The following is a 24,904-nucleotide window of genomic DNA, read 5'->3' on the forward strand; positions in this document are numbered from 1 at the left end:
CAAAAACGTGCATGGTAGGCTGGTTGGACACTCTAAATTGCCCCTGGGTATGGGTGTGAGTGTCCATGGTTGTCCATCTCTTTGTGCCATGTGATCGTCTGGCCACCCAATCAGGATGTCCCTCGCCTCTGGCCCGGAGTCAGCTGGGATAGGCTCCAGCACCCCCTGCGACCCTAATGAGGATACAGCGGTTCAGAAAATGACATGAGTTGACAGTTTGAATATATTTCTTCCGTTCATTCATTTATTTTTGAACAGCTTATCCTCACCAGGGTTTCAGGGGGTGCATTGAAAAAAAAAAATATATATATATATATTTTTTTTAAGAGTCAGATCCTGTAGGATTTTCACTGAACAGCAGTAAGGTGTTAAAGGCTAAAAGTGATACAAGCCAGCAAGTTTTTTTCCCCTAAATACCCAGCTATTCGGCTTCCTTTTGCCACCCCTCCTTTCCCTGCATCCCAACATACTGAAAGAGCCCTTAAGAGATGTGTGTACCCTCTCGCTGCCCATATCCAAATAATTAATCCAAAGCAATTACTCTCCTCCTTCATCTGTCCGTTGGCCTGCTAACAAAACATTTCGACACGTGTCCTCATCACTCCCCTTTAATTAAGGCAGCACTATTTATCACTCCCCTTTAATTATCCTAGCCTGTTTATCAGCCTGCCTTTAATGGAATTGGCACCAGAGAGATACTTGTAGAAAACACTTCCCGCTATGCTTTCCCCGCTTTGGAGACAAAAAAAAAGAAACAACATAAAAAAAATAAAAAAAATTAAAGGAATGGATGAATGCAAAATAGAGACTTTCAAAGTACAGAAAGCAGAGGAAGTTGAGAGCCAAAGAAGACACAAGTTGTTGTTTTCCGTCTTTTCTTTGCAATCAGGGTGATGGCCACACTCTTGCTCGCTGCTGTGCTTTTGTTCCTGCTTCCGTAGACTCTATGCAGTTCACACTGAGTTCAAACACACACACATGGGCACGCACGCACGCATGCACACTAAGATCAAACACATCTCCACAATAAGTCTTTTGTTTTCAGTAACCATGGTTTCTGTCAGCTTTAATGCCTGGCAACATGTGTCACGGGGCAACCACTCACCAAAAAGGGGAGGGCCTCACATTCACTCTGTAACGGCACAAGTGTTTAACCATGAAACTAATTTTAACAATCATAGCACTTATGTCGTAGAGGTGAGCTAACTGTAAAGCTTCCAGTCCCTTCCAAGACACATTTGGGAGTGGAAGGTTTTTGGGACATGTGCAGCAAATGTGCAGAAAAGACTTTATTTTGCCTGGCCTCACGTGCTGCATATTAACTGACTTGTCCATCAGCCTGTAAGTAGCACGGGCAGAAGAGGGAGGGGAAAGACCCCATGAGAGATAAGGGGAGGTATCCGCAGAAGCTGGCCCAGATCGAGTCGTCCTCTCCTGGATCTGTGAACTTGCACGTCTTCGTCAGCCTGGGAGCAATTTGCCGATTGTAAATTGTAACCACACATAGGTCGGACAACTGTGTATGTGCGCAAACTCACACACAGAAGGTCTCACTAAGAAGCATTTCTTAATACCCCCAAAAACTAAAACCTAGATCACACTTTCCCAATCTGGACCAATTTGTAATTGCTATGTCCGTGTGACATTTTCGAGGACCTACAAAAGTTCTTTATGATACGGAAATTGTCCTGTAAAATCAACACCCATACATATAAACGCACACACACACACACACACACCGAGGCAGCTAGTTAGGGTCAGAAGTCTGGGTGTCACACCCTGTCATTGCAGATTAAGTTATGCAAAGTGAGGTGGTCGAGCAGCCAACCCCTAGGGCTTAACAAGCAGGAAACACTAATTGGGTCGGCTTGCTGATTGCCATAATTGCTACTGTGTGTGCTTGTGGGTGTATACGTGTGTGTGTGTGTGTGTGTGTGTGTGTGTCTGTGTGTGTGTGTGTGTGTGTGTGAGTCAGAGCCAAATGACTTGCTTGGTAACATAGCAGCTCTCTCCACAGACCGCTATGGTTGTTTTTGTCTGTTTTATGATTTAAAGGTTCAGTAGAACCTCGGAGGTCAAACACAATCCATTTTGGGACACTGCTCAAACACACTTTTAATGGTGGGTTTGAAAACTATTTTTCCCAAATCAAAGGCTTCAAATGGTGTAAAATAAGCCAACATTGTAGGCGTGTTTTCTGAAACCCTATTACACTCAGCCATTAAGTGTCAATTAAATTCTACAACGAAGAATACTCTATCATCCATTTGTATTGAAGGGTCCTGTTTAAAAAAATATGACCACAATTATAAATAAATAAATACTACAGACTGTCTTTTATAAAGTGAGTAAAAAGGCATTTTAATGTTTGCTATTTGGGATCTTTGCAAATCAGGCCCTTATTCTTGTCTCATGACTGCATAAAATTCTTCCAGAGATTTCATTTTAAATCTTGTCCCAAAACTGTAAATATTAGTAAACAATATAAAATGTGAAATTATTAATTAGGGTAAAAGGGAGTTACCTACGCCTACTGAGTTTGAGCAAGAGGCGGGGTTCACATGGGACCGCTTGGCAGTTAATCGTCAGGCACTTTTAGACAATATTGTTCACATTCACATCTATTGAGTACCTAGAGAAAAGCCACTCAAGCATGCAGAGAACTTGCAAACACACTGGAATGCCAAAGTTGTGAATGCACTTAGACCCTCTCAACTGTGAGGTAGAAGTACTCGCCATTGTTTCGCTGTGCTGCTTTTACTTCTTGCACATTCTTCCTATTGGGAAAAGCCACAAAAAGTGAAAGTGCACAAAACAGACACCCAGTTAGTCTTTCACTGAACTGAGCTCTTGCAAGAACACTGAGAATTCATGTTGAATGCTTATTATTAGACATGATGACACTTTGTGTGACTTTGATGCCACGTATAAAAAAAGAATAACTGTTTTGTGCCACACTTTGTGAAAGTTATCAAGAATTAAGAGACATTTCGTTATAGTATTAGTCAAAATAATGATTTTGAAGTTTTCACCATTCTTTTAATTTTGTATTTTTTTATTGTTGCAAAACAAATGGAAGTGCATTCAGTGGCATCTTGACGACAACTTTGTCTTTACTTGATTTGAGGGGCAGAGTTTCTGCTTATAACTTGACCAAAAATAATATCACACATAAACATTCACCCACTTTCGATAATTCAGTTGAGTTGCTAGAACCCAGCATGGGTAACAATGCACCAAAAGGTTGTGATGGGCCCTGATATTCCGTTAGTTGGTCTCTGTGTAAGTGCTCCCAGAAAGCGTGCTGGATTTTGGGGTTTAGTGTCCCACTGAGACAGAATAATGAGTGTATGTTTCTAATCTGTGGGCATGGCAGTGTCCATGTGTGTTTGTGTGCAATGCTGTAGAAGAATGAGTGTGTGTTGCTAATCTGGGCCCATAGGAGACAAGCTCTCCGTGCTCCTCTCATTCTGCCTCTTCTCTCCTCCTCTGCCTCACTGGATGGAGGCTAATTTAGCTCCGGCTTTGATGCGTTCTCCTGCGGGCCTGCGTTTTCCCATATCCAAATGCGAGGATTAGCCGGCTTTTATTCTCTAAAACCCATCTCATCCCATTCTCCCTGAAACTGTCTGCTTGCCGTCTCCCCGACCCTTGGATGCAGTGGCAAGGATTTAACAACTTGACAACAACTGCTTTGTTGTTGTGTTTTTGTGTATCGGTTGTTAGCTGAGGCCTTTTGTAGGCAGCCTTGTGTTTGCTGGTTCGTTCTGGGGCTATAGGCCGATAGGGAACGGGGTGCTGGGGAGATTTAGCAGGGATGGCAGGGAGTGAGGATGTGGAGAGTTATGGGAGAGTGTTGGGAAAGAAGAGTCATTTAACAACTTCAGTCTTGTTCATTAGGAAGAATAATGGGAAATTATGTGGAACTAAAATGTCTCTGGGTGACATCATTGGGTCTTTTGTTGCAAGCTTAGTACGGGTATTTCTCTATGTTTGTGTGTTTGCATGTGTGTAAGAGAGCAAGGGGAAAAAAAGCAGGCAGGTCTCTTGGTAATGTTCTAAATCTCTTTGTAGATGGGGACTGTCACTTCTGAGTGCGTGCGTGATGAAAGGAAGTGTTAAGCAGCAGACGTGGCCTGCATGCTCCCAGAGAGACACGCGAACACACACACATACGCACATTTGTGCACGCAGATTGGTAGTCTCTTGAAGAATTTGCCATAGATTTATAGATGGCACCTTGGAGACTTTATGACTGACACATGCACTTGTGCGCACAAACATATCCATGCTTATTTTGTAAAAGAATATCTGCATAGCAATGTTGTTGACCTAATGGGTCATGAGCGAACATAAAGAATATTGGTTTACACTGGAGAACTTTCAAAAAAGCTCTTCTAAACATTAATGTATTTACGATATTAATGTTCTTTAACTCTTTGGATTTTCAAAGTGAGCTCAATTTGGCTGAAGGTCTTCCAGTGATAATGAGGACTAGAAAAATTAATTAAAATTACTTTATATATATATATATATATATATATATATATATATATATATATATATATATATATATATATATATATATATATATATATATATATATATATATATATATATATATATATATATATATATATATATATATATATATATATATATATATATATATATATATATATATATATATATATATATATATATATATATATATATATATATATATATATATATATATATATATATATATATATATATATATATATATATATCGCTGTTTGTTGTACGTGGCATTGTGTTGCGGCTTTAGGAGTCATGTTTTCCTCGCTCTGTGATTGAACGTGATCCCTGACCTTTCGGCTCTATGGAATTCCATACACAGTTCGACAGTGCCCCTCTGACCTTCAGCTGCGCTCTGATTCTATTGGCTGAATGAATCCCTGTGCCTTGCAGCTGAGTGCCGCCAGCTAGAATCCAGCAGCCAAAGGTCAAGATGTGGAAATGAGGCGATTGAGTATGGGGTGTCTTTTACAGCAAACCCACAATAGCATCTTTCTGTGTGCGTGGTGGCGATTGTGAGAAACTGATGATGGAGGAGAGGGATGCACAAGTACGAGCAGGAGGCAAACTAAGTAAGCTTTGTAAGCCCATGGGTTCTCAAAAGAATTTAGAAGGATATCCCATGAAAAGTCAACCCTATATTTGAAGACGTCCTATTTCCAGCAACATGTAGCAACAAACTCCAGGAAACTATTGTTGGACCAAACATAATGCACGTAGAAATTGCTGGAGACTGTCCAGCTAGCTATTAAAATAATGTAAATATGCTCAGTAAATTATGAAGACGAGGTCTCCATCACATTGTTTTTTGTGATGTTCATTTTATTTAAAAAATATAATGACTTTTAGGAGAATTCCACAGGATAGCAGCATTATTGGAAGCAATTTGAAATATTTTCTATTTCTGTAATGATAGTTTACATGTTGTGTTGAAATGAATGCAATTTGAGAATGGATTTATCATGAGCAAACTTTTTCTCCACTTGTAACCAAAAGCTTAAGAAAAGATCTGACAGGTGCCCTGGTCCATGATTAGCGTGACTTTTTTCACCTCAGCCAACTCAAGTTCATCCTTTGAATTTATGAAAACTTAAAAGATAATTTATGACAAAAGTAATTCATGTCCAAGTGTCCAAAACTTCCTTTGACATGCTCTGAACCTGAATTTTATTTCAAGAACTGAACAATAAGACGCAGGCCCAAAACTCTTTTTTGAATTGACATTTCCCCCGCATCTGAGAGGAGGCGGCAGTCGGGGTTGAGAGGCTGTCAGCTGTGGCAGCACCTTACTTCGGAGCAGCCTTGATCAAGTCCGCGTGGCATGGAACACTCATCTCCCAATGCTACTTTGCCTGTCACATGTCTACAGGACAGGCTGACAGATGATGGCTTTACCATTTTCTTCTTAGTAGCTTTGAATATCCTCAAACAGGTTGAAGCCAACTAGAGCGGTCAACCTTCTTTTTGCATTGCTGACAGTCAAAAGTAGGCTTCCCAGTTAAGATTCCAAGTCTTTTCTAAGCTTCACATACTGTACAACACAGTTCAAAATAGAGCTGCATCCAAATCTGCCTGCCTTTTGCTGTCACTCTACCACAAATTCCTTCAACAACATGATTTTTTATTATTTTGTTACACTGCATGTTGCTTCTCTCATGGGAATATTTTTCTCAGCGGGTGAGGACAGGAAAGAGTATGTCCAGAAAAAAAAGAGCCCAAAAATAACTGTCATGCAAGTGGACAGGCAGTGATTAAGGTTTTAACTGATCATCCTGGAGGCTGACAGTGAACCAGCTATTATCTAGCAGGAATCAAACGCCGCTCAAAGCCCTGGGAGGCTTGCTTGGCGCAGCCCTCAGTATCTCTCAGCTCCTCTCGGAGGCCTGGCCGACATGAAAGGAGACGTCAAGGTCTAGCATCTGACAGGCCACTGTGTGTACGCCTGTGCATGCGCTGAGGAACGAGAGAGAATGAGAGAGAGAGAGACTAAGTAATACGAGCTTTATTTTGATTCTACCCCAGGGACCATTCATCTGTGCTGCAGTGTTGTGCTGTGGAATTGGAAGATGCACTGTTTGTTTTCATGGAAGCATTTGTCCACGTTGCGTTCCACTCAGTATGAAAATTCCATTATTTGTACAGTTACTTACACATAACATTATTGTGTTAAAAATAATTATTCTGGTTAGAGGTGGGGGAAAATGTCCACCTAACAGTTCTGAGATCAACAGTTCAATCCTGAGGTCCGGCCTTCCAGGGTGAAATGAGCAATTTTTTTTCATGCCTGCTGGGGTTTTCTCTAGACACTCCACTTTCCCTCCCACATCCCAAATGATGCATGTCAGGTGTTTTGAACACTCTATATTGTCCATAGATATGAGTGTGTGAATGAATCATTGGTTGTAATCCAGGGTGTAACCCCCCTTAACAGAGATAGACTCCAACACCCCTGCCACCCTTGTGAGGATACGCCACATAGAAAATGAAGGAATTTCAGTTTTAGGAGTTTGGAATTCCTCTCCTGTATGTTGAACTGTTCTTATATTAGACCAAATAAGCCACTGTAGCAACACGTTAGCGGTCTTCAAGGGATAATTAACATGTCCTTTCTTTAGTAGGACAATAAACTGTACATACCCGTGCTCATGATGGCAATATTCCCACATTCTTTTGGAGTTGAGTGCCAAGCTCCTTCCTGAGGCTCCCTTGTACATTCGAGCCTATCTATTAAAAAGAGAGAGGAATCAGAGTGGACCCTTGGAGTGTTGAGTTGAGAGTGGGTGACCCACTTATCCATTCCACAGACTTTGACTAGGCCTCTGGGTTAACCCACTTACCCACTCCTTGGGCATCTGCCGGGGCACAGGAGTGAATGCCCCTACTCCACATCCCTTTCCTAATAAAGGACAGGAGACATGCAGTATTCACAAAGCTCAGGCAATCAGAGAACAAAAATTCACCCACACTGTACTGTGAATGTTTGCCATATCGACTAGCAGTTGCTTGTGTGTGTGTGTGTGTGTGTGTGTGTGTGTGTGTGTGTGTTTCTTGTGTGCATATCAAACCGTAGATCTCGCTCCACCGTCCAAACTGCATTTGCATTTTAATGATGTCAATGTTTGTTCAAAAGCATGACAGGCGCTCAGACATGACAAAATGGAAATAAGGGACTTAAAGTGGCAGAATTACAGCCCATTCACATATATTTTGTGTGAAACTGACATAATGTATGTCCTGGTGTCCCTGCATGATAAAGGGGAAGTGGGGGGGATATGAGAAGCTCACCAGCAGAATTTGAACAAGAAATCTATTATGTGATATCAGACCTGCTATGTTTCATGATTTCACAGATTTGTTTCATTTAATTTCATTTACTACACCAAGGAACTTTAGATCTCTTTTCCAATTAAGGGCAATTGCAGGAGCATCATGGAGCTGCGTCATTTAAATAAGACAAAACACTATGACAGTGTCACTGTTTATATAGATAGCTACAGAGTTGAATATGGAAAACAAAGAAAAAATATATATAATTGTATTTAATTTCTTAATGTTTTATTTTATTTTCTGTTTGGGTTACCAGCATGATTACAATGAATTGTTCTCATTCTTGTGCATGTCAGCACATATTTTTCTAACAGTATTTTTTAGGAGCAGTACATATTGAACATTCAGTGACTGTTTTTTTTTTTTTTTTTTTTAGATAAGGTAGTTGCAAAGTCTTATTTTTCCTTGCTTTGAACAGGTCTGTTGGTTTCTCAGATATTTATCAGAGGTGTGTCCTTATAGTTTGTGATGAAATTGCTCAATATGCCATCTCAAATTCCTGATGGGAGCACTCATTTTCTTTTGAATGTGTAGGTTTGTGTATCGTATTTGATTGTAGTGTCCATCTGAAGATTTCACGTATTTTCCCTAAATATAATACTTGCTGTGAAGGGGCAGCAAATAAGATGAATGTAGGCAATGTGTTTAAACAGGACAGCAGCAACTGCCATGATATAAGACTGGATTCCACTTTGCTGCTGTGGTTTCATTGTCGTGGCTGACAGGCACCCTGTCATGGCTTACTGACACCCTTGAATAGAACATCATTAACATTCCTCACAACACCTGTGCAGACCACACCTACAAATCAACCCTTTGGCATTTGGGGTACAGTGGTCGTAACGTTTGAAACTCAACACATCTTCAGGAACAATCTACTTATTTACATCCCAAATTTCAATAAAGTTTTGAGTTTGTGTCTAAATGGCCCCTAGGTATGGGTGTCTGAATGAATGCTTGTCTATCTCCATGTGCCCTACGATTGACTGGCCGCCAATTCAGTGTATCCTCTGCTTGGTGCCTATAGTTGGCTGGGAAAGGGTCCAGGACCCCTCGTGACCCCTGTGAGGATAACTGGTATAGAAAATTTTAATAATGTCTTTGCTTGATGAAGTTGTTTTAAATCTTAAATAATTGAGGTTAAACAATCAAGTGGCCTTAGCATCAAGTGACCCTCAGAGGGAAAAAAATGGATACAGCCCTGCGACTGTAGATAAATGGCAATGGCCTACGCAGTTGAACTTTTGACATGATCTGTCCGCCCCGACACAACCCCTCATGTTCCCCCCGCAGGTTTGCACTGCCTCGTCATCCTTCTCGGTGTATTCACTGAATGATAGAGGCAGGATGGTGCGCCTGTTGTGTCTAATAAATGCTCTTGTATAAAGCCCACAGGGAAACCCTACACTACCCTGGTGGCTATTACTGTCTAATGGCAAGATGATGGGCAAACCGTCACAGAGCAACTAAAATCTGCTTACCATTTGTGTGCATAAGCATGGTTGTGTATGTGTTTGTGTCAATGATATGACATACCTCTCTAGCCGCTGGGCCGAGGGAGAGGAGTGTGAGGTGATGGCAGTAACTCATTTGCAACCTGATCAAGCAGGGATAAATCTTCTGAAGCCATCCCGTTTCTTGACACACACACTCACAGACACAGCCTTTGGGGCCTCATTGAAAAGGATACGGCATCAATTACACTGCCCACAATGTGCCTTATCTTATAGGATAAATATTGTGGTTTGAATACAAGTCAAGAACCTATTTATTTCATATACTTGTAGATTTCAGTTCAAGTAAACTAGAGGTAGATCTTTGGAATCCATCTTTCTCCTATAAAACTAATGTGTTAAATCACCTAAAGGACACTCGGTGAAGTAAACTCTCAGGGCAGGTTTAGGGAACCTCTGGCTCGGGAATCGTATGTGGCTCTTTTGATTGGTGTATATGGCTCTCTGGCCTGTTATCATTCCCCACCCATGACCTTTACAGTTCTTCCAAGACCCCACACAACTACTCCAACCATCAGGCCTGAGTTCTTCCAAAACATTTCATGCCACACCCAACCTGGCTTCACTCCCGCATGACTCTATTACTAAGTAATTTACATATCACCAGTTACAGTGCCGTGTGTCTGCTCTGCGATCCCACCGCTCACCCAACCAACCCTAACAGTAAACATCCTGATGCTGTCAATTCACAGTATTTGGAACTTTTTAAAAATATAGCCTTGCTCCTTTATTACCCGCATCACACAGACATTCTACATTGTTCTCCTTGAATGGAAGTTTGAGGTATTTTCACTGACTGGTAAAATTCTGTCTTGAGTTCAGGTGTTTAAAAGATCTCAATCTTTCCTTGTGGCAATATTTTTAAGGCGGTGTATTGATGTATTTGTTATTACAATAACACTCAAGGGCAAACAATCTGAGAGGACTTCTTTGTCAATGGTTATTCTTTGTTTTTTTCCCTCAGAAATATTTTTTACATAATTAAGGAGAAAGGTCTGCATATGCTGTGTGACCATTTGTATTCAGAGATTTAATTTGACAACATTGTCACTTGCCTTGAACCTTTTTTATGTTTCTTATCAGAATTTGTGTGAATAAAACCTTTTAAACCTTTCAAGCATACATCCCTCATTGAGGATGTGATCTTGTGACTATGATGAATTCAGAAAGGTCCTTAATAAATTGCCAACACTGAAATCTGATTCATTTGTATCAGGTGCACAGTGGCTGTCAATACAAAAAACAGTTTTTCCCCTTTGTATTAATGGACTTGGACACACATGCAAACAATAATGCATCAACACGCACATAGCTTTACAAACACAAAGAATTGAGGGGAAAAAAGAATACACAGATTGGACCGCACAAGGACACCAGTCCCACTTCACATATAAACAGCCTAACCTTGAAGGGTACTGGTCCTTTCTCCTCCTTGGAGCTGACTCAAATTATTTTGACTACAAAAAACTTGCAGATTTTCTTGCTTTCACTGTTAAAACTCACAAATACCCACACTTCCAATTTTTACAAAAAGTAATTTCTGCTATTTATTTTTTATTTTTTTTACTGCCCCTGCTCTCATATCTCTTGTTCGCATTTATATTAGCCCTTTCTATTTACCATTTCAATCCGTGTTTGTGGTTTTGAGGATAATTCAGGCTATTAATTCAGCCACCTCAGGTTTTCAGTGTTCTAAATAATGTATCAGGATTATAACTTGCTTTCAAAAACTACCAATGACACGTCAAAAGTAATAACAAAAATGCATGCAATGTCTTCCTAGTTCCTCTTTGTTTGGTTTTGTATGGTGTTGTTTGTTCCATCTCGAGCAGTCAAGATGTCTTTACCATGAACGTAACTTTTTAGAATTTCTAATTATTACTTGAAATTCATCAAATGTAAATGTAACTTTAACAAAAGAGTTACTGTGCTGGGTCACCGGCTCACCTGTTTTCCTCTGTTTGGCCTGTGACAGTCTTACATAGTAAAGCTCTTGTCTTACCTCAGGATTAGGTGGATCAGACATTGACTGGAAGGTCTTCCTTTGTTCCTCCACCTCCAAGAACACCATGTTTGGAGTTGCACAAGAACACAGACAGGTAACTAATGTGACAATATGGAGCCTGTGTTATAAAAGATGAGGTCTCCTTGAATGTGTTTGCCCACACGCCTGCTTTAGTAGAAATTTGTGGCACCCAAATAGTGCGCCCACCAATGAGTGTCTGCATCGCCAATTGTTTGTGTGTCGTTAAGAAAGGTGAAAAGTGTATGTGTGTGTTGCCGTGCACACGTTGAGCCTGGCTGTCAGTCCCCGCCATGTTTTACAGGCTACACAGTGATTAGAGCTGTCGACTCTGATGTGATGACATGGGTTGAAACCGCAGCAGGGGAGAAAGGGAGAGACACATAGGAATGGTAGGGGGAAAAAAAGACACGCAGCAAGAGGCTGATCCGGGGTCAGGCAGAGATCAGAGGAAACAACGTTTTTGAGGGGAGAAGATTTGAGAAATAGGTTTGACCTTGGCAGTGTTGCTCCACACTGGACTGCAGGCATATACCATGTAAGGTGCCCACTCAATGATTACTGAAGGTCAGTGACACATTGGAAACTCTGTCCTTTCTAAATTAAGTGCCTTTCAGATGGAAGTTCGGCCAACAACCAATATTTAACCAATATGCATGAACACAATTTGCCGGCCTGACATGGATATTACCGAGCTAATCAAAAGTCTAGTGGATGCAGCAAATAACGTGCCACGCAAATTTTGATGACAAAGCTATCTTGTGACTATATGACATTTTTCTTAGCTCAAGTCTTAGCTCAAAAACAAAATAACAACAGTTGACTGCGGTAGTCTCTGTGTAATATTATACACTTATACACTAGTATACACTGGACATTAATTCATTGATTTTCTGAATCGCTTATCCTCACAAGTGTCGCAGGAGGTGCTGAAACTTATCCCATTTCCATATGTTCTTAATCGGGTGGGCCAGAGGGAGGTTTGAAGGGGGGGAAAAAGTCTACATGGGAAGGGGAGGGTGCTATTCTGGGCCTGCTTGGGTTTAATGTCTGCCCCTGCCCTAATAGAGAATAAATAAACACTGCACTGTTGTGCGCTGCATAGTCCCTATAGCGGGACGTGCACATATACATAGGCAAAGAGGTTACCTTCTACTTGCATGGTCAGTCAAAGCTAATATAGCAGAAAATTGTTTGCTCCCTGTCCTCCCTGCAGGCTGACACTATTATTACTGCTGCCTAATAAGGCCCAGATGCTTAATATTAGACGTAATCTGTCAGGATAGTTTTGTTTATGTAATTTAATTTTTCCTGGCAGTTGTTTCCAATTAGATTGTTTAAAAGTTTTAATTGAATTAAATGAGAGTTATACATGAAGAGAAATGGCAAAGTATAAAGAAAGGCAATCTGGAGTCAAACCAAAGTAGACATGCTTTGGACAGCTTTTGGCTGTGTGCGTGTGTGTGTGTGTGTGTGTGTTTGTAGGTGTGCGCTGCACTTGTGTGTGTGTGTGTGTGTGTGTGCGCAGACCATGAAACACACCTATCATTAAAACGCTCCCATTATTGCCAAGCCACTCAGGAGTGAGAGCTGCAGCTTCTATGGTAATTATGACGTTATGAGGTGGCAATTACATTGAAATGCGTTTGTCTGTCAAACGCCCACTACAATGACATGTCAGCCTGCTGAGATGAGCATAAAATGGTTGTAATGGAGAGAATTTAAGAAACAATAGCTCGGACTGCAATGCTGCAAAATGGATTCTGACAAGAAAGGATGATGCAAGATGCTTGAACTCACTTGTGTTGTGACTTTTGTCAGGGGTACCTCAACAACAGTTTTTTTGTGTGACGCTTATTGATTTCTGATTGGCTGACTTTTAAAACTAAATGAAAATAAAAATCTAAAACAAGCAATACTTACCCTGAGTTTATACTGTGATGCTTCCTTAGGTGAGGTCAAGTAAGGGTCACTATAATATACTGACATACAATAACGGCATCTTTAGTGACTGGACTGGAGCAAAGAAAATTGCAATTAAGAGTTTGGAGTTGCGGAAGTAAAACAAAAGCTGCCAATAATCAACATCTTTTAATGAGAGCCAATACTAAAAGATTCTTCTTTCATATTTACATCACCAAACAGGAGTCAAAAGTCTCACCTGCCATCAACTTTATCGCACATCACTGCATTTCTTTTATATTCTAGTTTGAATGATCTTTGTTTGCGCACAGGAGGCACAAGTGTGTAAATACCTTCCAGTTTGACGGTACATATGTAGCAAAGTAACCATAGAGCAGAAATTATTGTTCAGGATAATATCAGTCCTTCATCTTCTGCACCACACATCCTCGCAAGGGTTGCTGGGGTTTTGCTGGAGCATGTCCTAGTGGACTTTGAGTGAAAGGTAGGATACACCCTAGACTGGTCGCCAGTCAGCCGTGGGGCATATTCTTCAGGATGTTTCTGTGAATGTATCCGTTCATGTTTACTTGGCACCTACCCACTGAAAGTATGAGAAGGCTGCCATTTTTTTCTTCCCTCCACTTTTGAAGGTTAGTTTACAAAGATCATGGCATGGTGTGGGATAGGATGAGGTGCGAAGGCAACATGTCAAATGCCTCAAAGAAAGAATAGGCAAGAGCAAGTCAGAGAGCATTCTAGAGGTGAAAAGAAGAAAGACAAGGATCCCTTCAGAAGGCAGAGATGTGGAGCATGTCTGCTGTTTCATAAACACACACACCCATATGCATGTGCACGTACACACCGTGCAGACATTTTTGGGGGCCGAATTGCACCCTGATGTTTTTTCTGTCACTGGTAACTTTAGCACGGATGATTTAACGCTTAGCTGCAATCAGTGTTAAAGCGTTCCACAAGGCTCACTCAGTCGTAGCTGCTCTGTTTGTATGTCTGTGTGTGTGTGTGTGTGTGTGTGTGTGTGTGTGTATGTGTGTATGTGTGTATGTGTGTATGTGTGCGTGTGACTGTAAGTGTGTCCGGCAGTCATGAGAGACTCCTGGGCTGTTTAGAAAGGCGGGATACAATGCGGAGGACAGATGTGGAAAACCCCTGGCTCTCCAGACAAGGGCCTCCTTCATCCCTCCTTACCCAATCCTTCACTAAGTCGCAGGGACGGGGAGATGAAGTTACTGAACTAACTTCCTGAATTACATCAAAAAGCCTACGCTCGCAGTTTGTCTGAATGTAGCAACGCCTCCTCCTTCTTCTCTTCCTCCCCTATCACTCAGCCTCTCACACTTTCTATCTGCAGGGAGTCTATCACTCCATCTTTCCATCCAGACGTGTGCACAAACACAGTAACGTCCGGCTCTGTCTGCGTCTCTAAAAACCCAGCTTGTCTGGCATTTTCATCCCCTATGTGCTGAGATCTGTGTTTGTCTGTTTGAACAGTCTTTATGTCAGTAATCTGTTTAAGTACACTGTATCTGTAGATGCGGCAAGTCAAGAAACCTGGCATGACAGCACAGTAGAGCTACTGAACTGTTAAATATAAGCACAAAAAAAGGGAACGATAAAAAATAAATGCCTCAACTAGAAGAAAGTTTTAGATGAGTGGGAGTAAAGGAACTTTGGTGCTTGGCATGGGATTCTGCGGTTGAAGGAGTCCAAGCATGAAGCAGCAGGTGTTTGTGCAGTGTAAGAGCCATGGCCGAGGCAGCCAGCTGCAGAGGGCAGTCAGTAGCCAGTGAGCCACAGAACAAGTTGGGGACGGGGATTGGCTCTTATCTGCCCAGTCGTCTGCAGCTGTATTTACCTCCTTTGTTTGTTGTTCCCTAAGCAGTTGGAGATATGTGTTCATGTGTGTGTGTGTGTGTTTGCCGTCCCCTGTGCACCCTGAGGAAGACTGGGAATTTTCTGTGTCAGTGCGTCAGAGGATTTTGGTCAGAGTTTTGTTGATCCTGTCTTTGTTGATCCTGTGTTGTTGTAAAGGGGGGGGGGGAGAAGATTGAAGCATTAGCCATGGCAGCCCGGATTTAACCCTCTCCTGTCGCCTCCTCTACAACCGCACCCACCGCACCTCTGAGCCTTGCTCGCGGGCAGGGCGACAAGGTCCTCTAACCTTATCCCAAGTCATGACCAACTCCTGCAAACAAACAGTGCGAAAAATCTCCTGGTTCCTGCCTTGGTTTTGTGTCATGCTCTCTGAAGCGAAGTAACTTTCAATTATTGGACCTCCCCAGTTCAGTCAGGCACTCATAAGTTATGTCATGTTGAATGGTTGTGGCTGGGAGCCAATAGTCACCCTTGCCCCAAAAAACGTTTAAAATGATCTGTCACCACACAGCTCCCCCTACTGGCGAACTGGGAACCTGCAGGCAACAATAAGTTTGGAATTCATTACAGACGCTCCCCTACTTACGAACATTTGAGTTATGAACAACGGTACATACAAACATGTCTGTGCATTGCGTTTATGTCGAAATATTTTCGGAAATTAGATTTTGTATTGCGAATCTTTTTCCGAGTAGTGCTTGTACAACTTGAATCGTTCGACCGTCAGTACCATTTATATAAATGAATGAATGAATGAATGAACTGTTTATGGCTACTTGGGTTGGAGAAAGCAGTCAGCAGTCCTCCACCGTAGGTCAAGACACATTCATCCTTAGCACTCTGTTCGTCATGGATAACGTGTTCATCTAAAGAGGGAAGTGGAGTGAAGGCAGCCCTAAGAGTATTAGCATCCTAGTGTGACACTGCAGTTCCAAACCAGCAGAGGAAGAAACACAGCTTGGAATCTTAATAACTATTACTGAACGTGTGTGTGCACGAATGTGTGTGCGTGTATGCGTTTCCTGGCAAAATTTATGGTCAATACCTTTTCACACACAATGCTTACATATACATTGTATATGTGAACTGAAGTTTACCTTTTCAGAGATTTTAAAATATATTTATATATTTAGAACAGTCATTCCTTTTCTGTACTGGCAATTTATTTAACTTTTTATCTTGCAAAATATTTAATATTTTCATGGCAAGTTATTACATTTAGCATTTTTTTGCAGAGAATTCCACATATTTTTTCCATTTGACATGGCTGAAATTTAAAATGTGACCTTATTCTTTCTGAAACAACTTCACAGATTTTTGTGCTGCTATGGTCAATGAACAACAATTAAAAGTAATTCATATGGTCCATTAACAAACATACATTGCAGCAAATGAACTAGTTAAAAATAGGAATACGCAGACTCCATTTGAACTCAAACTTAAATAACTCAGGAAAACAGAACAAAAGACAAGGAAGAGATAACATGCACTAGCTCCATATTAAAAAAAGACACATGAAGGATGGAAGGAATCATTTGTGTGCTCAGACCAATACTAAGGTGTGTGCGTGTGTTCGTGTGTCTGTGGGGGTTGTCTTTATATGTCAATTTGTGTATGTGCGCTTTGTAGAATGACAATCACACAAACAAATTAATTAATCTCTGATAGCATGGGGGGTTGATGAATTGAACTGCTCCTTCACCACTTCCCCCCTCCTTTGTCTTTCCCCATCTCTTTCCCTTTTCCATAGCTGTCCCGTCCTTACAATAAACACCTCATTACACACAGCCTTTTATATGTACTAATTTATTCATGTATTGACGGACAGTGTCTCCTTCTTAAGCACCTGGTGAATCCATGTACCAACCTGCTAGGAACACTCTGTGTATTTAAGCTCAATTACTTTGTAAGCTTCTTTATGCTACTATATCTTTGACACACATTTGGAATCCAATTTGTATTGATCAATAATATGATTCCGGAACCACTAAAGTCAGGTCAAATTCAATTATAGTCCAAAATCTTTTGAGAATTACTTTCATGTCTGGCCCAAATCTACAACAACGCCAAGCTGTGTCAAGTGATGTGGTGTTTAGACAGTGTTTTGATAATTTCGTGGATTTGCAAAACGATGTGCCTGCCCTTGGAAAGAGTGAAAGATGGGCTGCGACAGGTGTGCACACAATAAGACAATCAAATTCTTGCCCCGACAGAATAGATATTATCATTTCTGTTAAGCTCATCTGCAAGCACTGACAGTGTCGATACGGCGAGCCAAGAAAGCTGGACTTTACATACTGGTTTGATTGGATGGTGGTTTGAAATGCACAAATCTTTTTTTTTTACTGAACCGCAAGCAATCCTCCACATGAGTTTTGTTATATTGGCATTAAAAGAAATCACAAATACTGTGAATGAATCTTAATATGGTACACATAGAACCACAGGAGAGCGAGAAGCTCTTCGATGTAGGTGAAGTAAAACGGCCATGTATGTAAAAACTATATGTAGACAATGTGTAAAGGTGCCATTCAGTCTCTTCCTACAGCTCACTGTCATCTATCTGAAAGTACACTTTTAGAAGTAATCATTAAAAGAGCGCACACTACACTAAGGAATAAAATGGACTTAAACATTGTTTGCCTCTGATTAAAATGTGACAAAATGATTCAATTTATCCTAAACTGATTCAATTGCATCTTGTTAACCGCTAATATGGATATTATGCAAAAATTCTGGTCCAAGGTGAGCAAGCTATTTCCATTGTATTTATTCAACACAATTTGAAAAACAGAAATGGGAAACGTGCTAGGGACAATCAACATATGTTTTATTGCCGTCTGAAACAAAGAATTTCTCGATTCAGTGTTAACTCACTCACATTCACATTACGGGCAGATACACACACGGTGAACATGCACACATAGAGGTGTTAAAGAAGTGTGTGCTCATTAAACACTCTCATTATATGCAAGAGGGCATCCCTGCAGGTGCAGTTCATTTTCCCTCGCAAATGCTTTCATGCACCTTGTAAACAAATACTAAGTGAAGCTGCCATTCTACCCTTAACCACCAATGTCAATATTAAATCCATTGGACCTATGGATAAAAAATGGGCTCATAATGTAGTAGTATCAAGTAAATATAGTTGTGAGGGCACGTTGCAACATTGCCATATGACACGGTAAAACGACGACAAATTATCTCTTTTGTAATTCATTTATTCTGTCTATTCTGTCTATTAATTTGACTGCTATTTAGTTTAAAGGCCTTTCTGATGCTTGAAACTTGATTTTTCACTATAATTCATGTGTCCAGGCAAAATTACCTATGAGCAACAGTGAGGTAAAGCCAATAATGTTTTTCCCTTTTTAACCAGAGAGACTAATATTATGTGAAGCTACAGTGTATTGAATGAATTTAAAGAAAATCAGACTCAATTCATATATAGAAGTCTTAGTTAGTCACACAGTGAATATTGTATTCCAGTTTTACAGCAGCAATGTTGACAGATAAATGCAAAATAATCAAGATTTTTTTTCTGATTAATCTAGTTGCTACACATCAATTTTCATCTTTTTCCTCTTAAATGTAGGCCCCGACTATATGTTTAATTAATTAATTTAATGTTTTAAACCTTATGTACCAGATTTGTAGGCGACCAGTCACGGTGAGTGGATTGGTCAGGCAATATACTTTGAAAACTGGCATTAAAAATCTCTAGCAAATAGAATACACAATGTTAATTTAATCTGAATATTGTATTTGAGTTTTAGTCAATAATGATATAAGGTTAGATTTGACAAAATTATGATACTTCCCTAACTGTGTGGTATCAACTGATGCTTTTACTGTACAGAAACCATGTTTTTTTTTAAAACATACCAACATTTACTGCTAAATTACTGCATTACTCATTTGAATGTTTAGTAATTGCAGTCATGGCTTAGTAAATATAAATACTAATCGAAATTTTAAATCGTACACCTACTGTAAATAGAACACGCTGACTGCGTTACATTTTTTAAATAGTCCATAGGATGTAATTTGATAAATGTTTACATAAGACTTAACCATTAACTGTCCTAGTGTTAAATGAAACACACTCATTGTTACAATGTAAGGTATGAAATCTTTTGAAGCTAACAATTCGTCCTTCACAACCCACGGGGGCAGAAGAAAAGAGATGATGTACTTTGCATCACATGCTATTGAAGTAAATTCTTTTAACAGATTTTCTAAATAGGCATAAAAGGTTGGCAGCTGAACAAGTCCAAGGCAAAACAGCAGGACTTCATTCAACCATGAACAATCCATGTCACAGTATGTGTTGAGTCATTTTAGTCAAATATTTAAGCAGACTGTCTTCTTCTTGTTGGCGCTTACTGTATATGGTTGAGTTTTTCCAGTTTCCTTCAGAAATGCCTCAACGAAATATATCCAACACCTTGACGTCTGTCCGTCGCACCAGGTTATAAAGATCCCAACAAAGAAAACTCCATCAAAACTACAATACATGCAGACATCTCAGTCCATTGTAATCACTTTTTTATATTTACAGAATCCAAGGCTTTTGCACAAAAAGACCACAATGGATTCTTTATTTTATTCAACATATTATAGGCATGCACAACCTTTCATTTGTTAATTTCGCCACAAAATGAAGTAATTAACCTCAAGTGTTCATCTTCTTAATCCTTTTGATCTTATGCCCCACTCTAACGACTTTCATTCATTCTGCTTATCCTCACTGAGGTAGCAGGGGGTGCTGGAACCTACCCCAGTTAACTATGGGCACCGGGTGGGGGACACCCTGACTCACACTACTTTCCCACTAGGCCACCACTCTAACTACTAACTACTACTGCACAATTTTTATTGTCATAGACCAAAATGAAATTATTTTGCAGCTGAGAAAGTGCTTCTTTGTTTCTTTTTTGTTAACAAAATACCTCATTTTTCATCAGGAAAATGGAACAAAATCTATGTAGTTTCTTATCCTTCTGAATTTTTGATAGGCGGACCTCTTTTTTTAACCAGCTGCATTGACGAGGCACAGCTGAATGCAATGGTACTCCAGTCAATGAGGCACAGTCTTTGTTCAGTAGTGGCTGGACTTTCCTGCAGTATACTCTATCCCTTGCCCTCCTTGAATATACCAAAGTAATCTTCAGAAATATGCAGTAAGTCAGTATTTTTTTTATGAGAATGGTTGCAAAATATCCCTGTAACTCTTGTAGGAGTTTGTCTCTTGTCACATATCACTTATTCCTCACCTGCCTTCCTTCCTTGTCTGTGTGTGTGTGTAATCTAAATCAGCAATGCTGATATACAACTTCTCCTGGGATAGGCTCAGATTGTCAGACGCCGTAAAACCCGAGTTCCACAAAAGTTAAACCCACCAAACCTTTAGGTTCAAAGCAACAAGCGCCCTTCATATGATGCAACCATTTTGCATTGATTGTTCTAACTCTCCAAGGCGTTCTTGTGTTTTTGTGCGGCGTGCTAGAAACATTGAAGAAGCAGTGCGTGATTGTGGATGAGTCTTTGCAGAGACATGGGAGTTGAGGAGGCAGCATCCCGCCAGGGTTTATATTCTTAAATATGCCTCAAGATCTTTTGTTAAATGTGATGCAATAGTGATGCAGGGCTGTCAATGTGTGTTTGTGTATGAGCAAGTAGCGATCTCTCTCTGTAATGCTGTTTTTCCCCCTTCAACCCTGGAGGAAATTATAGGTTCTCCATTGATGAGCTGGGGAAACCCCTCCCCTCTCAAACTTGCCATATATCCCAGTGTGCACGTGTGTTCATTTGTGTGTGTGTGTGTGTGTGTGTGTGTGTTCGCGTGCGTGCATGTGCGCGTGGCTAAAAGTGGAAGGGCAGCTATCTGTGCCATCACACGTGGCCGTGTGTGTTAATAGCAAATGCCCCTCACTGCCACTGCCTTTGTTTGCTAAGGACATCCATATGCATGAAGCATACGTGTGTGTGTGCGTGTGTCTTTCACACATAGGTGTGTGTGTGCATTCATGTGGGGTTTACTAATTAGTAGATTTCTATCATGAATATGTATGGCTGCATTCTTTATTATGAAATTGGCTTATATGCATGGACCAGGCGGACAAGGAGCATAGGGGTGGAGATCAGGCAGAAATGGAAAATGCATCTTTGTCAGTGAGAATAAAACAGCTATTATTATCTTCATTCTGTACCCTTTTTTATATTTAAAAAGAAATCAAATGCTGTGTCAAAACGTGAACAACTTGAATTTTTGATGAAAGTATTCATACCAATGATTGAAACAATTTAATCATATAGATTATTCAAAAAGACAAAACAATATATTATTATTACTGATATTTTGTTGCATAACTTTTATAATTTTCAGACAAAGTTTACTAATTCTATGTGAATCAATTATGACGTCTTTTAAAAGGTGGAAAATACAAATTCATGCAAGGTGAGTAAGCATTTACCTGTATGCTTAATTCCAAAATTGCAATTGAATTGTTTTTGTTATGCCGATGGAGAAGGTCAGCAAGAGGAAAAGTTTGACAACCATGAGACCATAATTGTAAGAGTAAGTTTTAATCAAAAGAGCAATACATAATTTCATACGCAAATCAAATTAAACAAAGACAAGCAAATTGACTTTTACATCAGACCTTTATTCATTGCAGAAATACCTACAGGAGACTGTGTGTTCTGAGTCACAAATTCAACTTTATTTTTATTTAAATGGTTTAAATGGCTCTTATATTTTACATGACAATTACAACTAACCCTAAAATCGACCATAAACAAAGATATGATGAGGACATTTACATCCTGGAACAAAAATGAACTTTTTTCTCATGAAAAAGTGTTGAAACAACTTATGTTGCATCACTACAGGTATGTGTTCATTTTAGATAGCAAATATTATTTACAGTATGTACATTTTTATCATTTAGAACTGGCGAGCTTGCTTGTCCGAGAAGGTTTAATTTACACAATGTTGAAATACAATGAAATGTGCATTTCCCTCTTCGCTTTTGGCAGGTCTTGTACATTCTTTTTCTTTCTTTCTTTTCTACACAATGCACTAACGGCCCCAATTTAAACTTACACTCATGCGATGTGACATGTATACAAAATACCAGGCATTAAGTATTTTTCTGCCTTGTATTGTTTTTCCACATGGACAAACTCAATTACAAGCAGCGTGGAAAACTTTCCTTGGGGGAGATGTCAATGACGACGTCAATAATGTACACAGAAACTAGCAGTAGGGGAAGTAAGGTAGCATTTCGAAGCACATGAATGTTAGAGGCAAGAGTTCTATGAGGAAATATAAGCGAGTGTCATTTGTTTTATGTCTGTTCCCAACATTTTTTTTAAATCTTTTATTCCCCTCACATTGGGTCTATGTTCCCTTTTGCTCTACCTCTTTAACACTCACCACTGCCTCTGATATCACAACATCAGAAGACTGGAAGGTGCTATCTCGCCCCATGCCCCCAAACTCCCCCAACCACTGCTACACCTCTGACAATAGCCTAGCAATCTGAGCAAAGGGAGAGAAATAAAGGAGTAGGACATGGTTTTAAAGAAGGGAGAATGTCAACTGTCAATCTGACGGACGCTGGAATCAGTGCAAGCCATCAAACTTGTATCCTGAGAGAAATGAAGAGAAAAAAAAACAGGAGTGGGACGGAGGTTGAGGGAAATTGACAGTAGCTTCCTATGGAGGCTTTACGTTGTCATAGTAGCGCATCTCTCCATCTTGTGCAACAAACGGTTAGCGGCTTTGGAGTGCTCATTTTGCGCGGGAACGGCACTGATGGGAGTTAGAGTGAGAGCAGGGAAGACAGGTGATCACGGCCACCGCTCTTTGTGAGTTTTAACTCATACAGCACAAGTTTATAAAAAGCGTGAGGCCATGGAGTTGCGAAAAAAGCAAGGTTGCGCAGGAGAGGAGAAGGGACAGGAAGAGCGGCGGCACTGTTTGAAGAGCTCTATTGAAATAAATCAGTAATGTTTACGTTCTGGCGGAACCAAAGTGTACCGTTGGCAGAAGAGCATTCGCCTGTCCGTCTCCCATGCTCTGTTTTTACCTGAGGCACGTGCATGCATGCGTCTGTGTGTGTTTGTGTGTGTGTGTGGACAGTGTCAAGGTTGGTTCTTTTTGCCTATACAGTCTTTTGCTAAGGAGTACAATCAAAAAGTTCCAAGTTGAGAACTGTCAGATACAATTTTTAGTCCGCTCTGAAAGAGACCTCTGATTTGCCAGTGCTAGAAGCATCTGAGACTCTTTCATTGAAACAAACAACAACTTGCGCCAGAAGGTTTGACTTTCCTGGACTTATTGAGATTGTTTTCTCTGAAAGTCTATGATGCATTAGTATGATGTTTGTAATTGGAAAAGCAATTTTGATGGGGATTATTCATGTCCCCTGACTCCCTTGCTTTAAAACAGGTTGATTCTCACCAATGAAAATCAGCTACATAGACATAGTTCTCTACTGGTTAACTCTTAATGTGCCATAAATATCCACAATTAGTTAATCAGCTTTCATGCATAACATGTCGTTGTCGTCCTTGTCAATGAATAGGAATAGCTTAAACTGAGTGGTGACTTGAGAGGCCTTCAGCTTGCAATAATCCTAAAAAGTTACACCAACATTTTTTTTTATCCTTTAGTATAATTCACAGTAGTATTTTAAAATAGAACTGTTCTGAGATCAAGGGTTCATTTCCAGGCCCCAGGTTTCTTTTGTGAAACTTGCATGTTCTCCCTCTGCCTGCGTGGGTTTTCTCCAGGTACTCTGGCTTCCTCCTACATCCTCAAAAGATTTGTGGCAGGCTGATTGAACACGCCAAATCATCCCCTAACTCTGAGTGTGTGCGTTAATGATTGTTGCAATTGGATGGCAACCGTTTCAGGGAGTAGACTCCAATACCCCTAAAACCCTTATGAGGATAAGCAGCGGGGAAAATGAATGGAGATTGAGCTCCTTCTTTTTAGCTATTAGAATCATGTTTCTGGGACTTTGAGCTATTTTATCTTTGCTCTTTGATGACGAGGATATTTGATCTCTTATTGATAAACTAGTAACCTTTTGCGTGATGTTATTTCTCCTTTGGACAACATATAGTGCACTAAGACTAAACCTCAAATGCTATGTGGGGATGCATAGCAACATGCTTGTTAATTTTAAGACAAACTATTGCAAGTTACAACACAAATATGAATACAATTTGTATAGAAAATTGTATAGAAATTGTACAAACAGGCAGGTTGTATAGCCTTCCCATATTGAAATTTTGAAAAGCTTATTGTTTTTCTTTTAGTAGGGAATCAACCAGACAGACAGAAGCTTTTGCTGATAGCACAACTTCAGAGTATTTCCTTTTGTTACTTGCATGCGTGATACTGCCAAGTGAAACAGGAATGCGAGATATCAGGCTAAAAGAAGCCAAGGAACACGTCTCGTATCTGGACAAGTCCTTCTCATTCATTGTTCTCTTCTGCTTCGTCTATCAGTGTCCACGCTGCCCAGAGCAGTGAGGAAAAGGGGTGTGCGCAAGGTGGGGCGGAGGGCCACTGAGCTGAGAGCGATACCCATTTTGATTTTATTATCTCGAATGTATCAACTTAATCACAGCTTCATTCTCCCTCGGTCCTCCCCTGGGCTTCTGG

General features: G+C 40.3%; 1 protein-coding gene across 4 annotated transcripts in view; it reads left to right on the forward strand.

Moving 5' to 3' along the window:
- Positions 1 to 20,271: 20,271 nt before the first annotated feature.
- Positions 20,272 to 24,904, forward strand: part of foxp4 (forkhead box P4) — a 123,169-nt gene continuing 118,536 nt past the window's right edge. For all 4 annotated transcript variants that reach the window (XM_077726171.1, XM_077726174.1, XM_077726172.1 and 1 more), the window contains exon 1: positions 20,272 to 20,405. The gene's annotated coding sequence lies outside the window, so the exon portion shown is untranslated. The remainder of the gene's footprint in view (positions 20,406 to 24,904) is intronic.

This window comes from Stigmatopora nigra, chromosome 10, assembly GCF_051989575.1.
Source record: "Stigmatopora nigra isolate UIUO_SnigA chromosome 10, RoL_Snig_1.1, whole genome shotgun sequence".
Taxonomy (NCBI): Eukaryota; Metazoa; Chordata; class Actinopteri; order Syngnathiformes; family Syngnathidae; genus Stigmatopora; species Stigmatopora nigra.